The sequence below is a fragment of the Triticum dicoccoides genome, chromosome 4A, assembly GCF_002162155.2.
Source record: "Triticum dicoccoides isolate Atlit2015 ecotype Zavitan chromosome 4A, WEW_v2.0, whole genome shotgun sequence".
Lineage (NCBI taxonomy): Eukaryota > Viridiplantae > Streptophyta > Magnoliopsida > Poales > Poaceae > Triticum > Triticum dicoccoides.
The window spans coordinates 204,971,228-204,975,324 of NC_041386.1; positions in this window are offsets into that span (position 1 = coordinate 204,971,228).

Genomic DNA, 4,097 nt, shown 5'->3' on the forward strand with positions numbered 1-4,097 from the left:
TAATCATAAACCCACAATTCATCGGATCTCGGCAAACACATCGCAAAAAGAATTACATCCAATAGATCTCCAAGAACATCGAGGAGAACTTTGTATTGAGATCCAAAGAGAGAGAAGAAGCCATCTAGCTAATAACTATGGACCCGAAGGTCTGTGGTAAACCACTCACACATTATCAGAGAGGCTATGGTGTTGATGTATAAGCCCTCCGTGATCGAATCCCCCTCCGGTAGATCGCCAGAAAAGGTCCCCAGATGGGATCTCACGGGTACGGAAGGTTGCGGCGGCGGGAAAATGGTTTCGTGGCTCCCCTGGATGTTTTCAGGGTATAAGAGTATATATAGGCGAAAGATGTAGGTCGGTGGAGCTGCGACGGGCCCACGAGGGTCGGGGCGTGTCACCCTACCTCATGTCCACCTTGCTGCTTCCTTGACATCCACTCCAAGTCTCCTGGATCACGTTTGTTCCAAAAAAGATCTTCGCCAAGGATTCATTGCGTTTGGATTCCGTTTGATATTCCTGTTCTGCGAAGCACTAAAATAGGCAAAAAAAACAGCAATTTGCACTGGGCTTTCGGTTAATAGGTTAGTCCCAAAAATAATATAAAAATGTATAATATAATAGCATGGAACAATCAACTATAGATACGTTGAGACGTATCAATATCAAATGGAGTCCAAACACCGTGAAACATTTTTTGATTTTTATGGGCCAAAAGACTCCCGATGCGCTAGAGCTGCACCTGGGTGGTGCCCCGAGGGGGGCACAACCCACCAGGGCGCGCCAGGGCCCCCTGGCGCGCCCAAGTGGGTTGTGACCACCTCGGTGGCCTCCCGTACCCCTTCTTTGCACTATAAATTCCCAAATATTCTGAAACCCCTCGGGGTTAACCTAGATCAGAAGTTCTGTAGCCACCGAAAACCAATCTAGACCCGTTTCGGCACCCTGCTGGAGGGGGAATCATCTCCGGTGGCCATCTTCATCATGCCGGCGGCCACCACGATGAGGGGGGAGTAGTCCACACTCGGGGCCGAGGGTTTGTACCAATAGCTATATGTTTAATCTCTCTCTCCCTCTCTCTTGTGTTCTTGAGATGTCACCATCTTGATGTATCGCGGGCTTTGTTAATATAGTCGGATCATATGGCGTTTTCCCCTCTCTATCTTGTTGTGATGAATTGAGTTTTTCCCTTTGAGATTTTGTGGTTACTGGATTGAATACTTTTATGGATTTGAGAACACTAGATATATGTCTTGCAATTGAATACTCACAGTAACAATGGGGTATCGTATTGATTCACTTGATATATGTTTTGGAACTCAACTTGCGGATTCCCGCGCTGACATTGGGGTAATCTATGCATAGGGGTTGATGCATGTTCTTGTCCTTGTTTATCTGGTAGAAATCTTGTGGCACTCTTGTAGTTCTTTTTGTGGATTGAGTATTATGAATATGAATATGCTTTGGTGTTATTCTAGTACGAACTCTAGGATAGCTTGAACGAAAAAATAGCTTTGCATTATTTTAGTACGAACTCTTGAATAGATCGAACGGAAAGAATAGCTTTGATGTGGTTTAGTACCCTACAAACAATTCCTATCTTTGGTTCTTCGCTAATAGGAACTCGAGAGTGATTCTTCGTTACACTTTGAGGGATAATCATATGATCCAACTATGTTAGCATTGTTCAGAGATTGCACTAGCGAAAGTACAGACCCTAGGCCTTGTTTTTAAGCATTGCAACACCGTTTTTGTGCCCGATTACTATTAGTTGCCTTGCTGTTTTTATAATTTCATATTACAAAAACCAATATCTACTATCCACATTACACCTTTATCACCATCTCTTCGCTGAACTAGTGCACCTATACAATTCGCCATTGTATTGGGTGTGTTGGGGACACAAGAGATTTCTTGTATTTGGTTGCAGGGTTGTTTGAGAGAGACCATCTTCATCCTACACCTCTCACGGATTGATAAACCTTAGGTCATCCACTTGAGGGAAAATTGCTACTATCCTACAAAACTCTGTGCTTGGAGGCCCAACACTTGTCTACAAGAATAAAGTTGTGTAGTAGACATCAAGCTCTTTTCTGGTGTCGTTGCCAGGGAGGTGAGTGCTTGAAGGTATATCTTTAGATCTTGCAATCGAATCTTTTAGTTTTTTGTTTTATCACTAGTTCGGTTTATAAAAGAAAACTACATAAAAATGGAATTGAGGTTGCATCATATTATTGATCATCTTTATAATATCTTTCTGGAAAATGATGGATCGGAAAATTGTGCTCAATTGCTAGAAGGAAAAGTCAATAAAATGTTTGGCACAAAATATTTGAATGATGAGCATGATTGCAATGTTGTTAGTATGAATTCATTGAATATCCATGATGCTAATGATATGTAAAGCCATAAGCTTGGGGATGCTATATTTGATGAATATGATGTTTTTAGTCCCCCAAGTTTTGATGAGAAAATTTATTATGATGATTGCATGCCTCCTATTTATGATGATTATGTTGATGAAAGTGGATTTGGAGAGGTCGTGACTTTATCTAGTGATGAATCCACCATTTTGGATGAGGTTGCAGTTGACTATGATAACAAAGTTGCTATCTATGATGATTATGGTGATGACATGTATGCTATAAAGAATGATGATAACTATGGCACTTGTCATATTGGTTTTAATTTTCACTCACATGATAGTTATTTTGTTGAGTTTGCTCCCACTACTATTGATGAGAGGAAATTTGCTTATGTGGATAGTAATAAGTTTTCTATGATGTCATGAAAATAATGCTTTATGTGATGGTTATATTGTTTAATTTCTTCATGATGCTACTGAAAATTATTATGAGGGAGGAACTTATGCTTGTAGGAAATGCAATAATATCAAGTTTCCTCTCTATGTGTTGAAAGTTTTGAAGTTATGCTTGTTTTGCCTTCCTATGCTAGTTGATTCTTGTTGCCATAAATTGTTTTCTCAAAAAATCCATATGCAGAGGAAGTGGGTTAGACTTAAATGTGTTTGACATGTGATTCATGATGCTCTCTTTATGTTTCAATTCTTATCTTTTATGTGAGCATCATTGAAATCATCATGCCTAGCTAAAAGGCATTAAAGAAAAGCGCTTGTTCGGAGACAACCCAACACTTTTACCTAATATTTTTGTGTTTTCACATGCTTATGCTACTGTAGTAATCATGCTGTATTGCTTTTGTTTCAATAAAGTGGCAAGTAAAGCCTTTAGGATCTTGTTGGGTGATAGTTACTTTGATCTTGCTGAAAAACAGAAACTTTTGCGCTCACGAAAATAATTCTAGTTTTTAACAGAAGTGTACATTTGAGTTTATTATTTTTGAATAAGATTAATATACAAACATCTCACGTGGTCCTAAGTTTTCAGAATTTTTGGAGTCGTATAAGTATGGTTTGAGTACAGATTACTACAGCCTGTTCTGTTTTTCACAGATTCTGTTTTCGATGCATAGTTTGCTTGTTTTCTAGTTTCTATGGCTTATATTGCTCAGTATAAATTGTGGAAATGATATGTTACAATAGGAATTGTGCGAGAACAATTATGAATCTTGTCTTTGACAGTACCAAAAGTGAAATGGTTTGCTCTTCATCATACTGACCTATCTGACAAAGTTCCGTTAAGTTTTGTGTGATTGAAGTCTTCAAGTTTTGGGCGAGGCATCTATATGAGGAGAATAAGGAGTGAAAATACCCTAAGCTTGGGGATTCCCAAGGCACCCCAAGTTAATACATAAGGAATATCCAAGCAACTAAGCTTGGGGATGCCCCGGAAGGCATTCCCTCTTTCGTCTCCAACATTATCGGTGACCTCACTTGGAGCTAGGTTATCATTCATCACATGATATGTGTTTTACTTGGAGCTTCATTTTATTTTGATAGGATTTGCTTTCTTTTATTTAGACTAATGTTTTGCATCTTTTATTTCAATAAAAGTGGCAACGATAGCCATTGCCATGCTTATTTTGCAAGTATACATGTTGCTGTTTGAAAACAGAAAGTTCACCACTGCTGCAAAAATTCCCTAGAAAATTTAGAACATGATAAAATGTTGAAACTT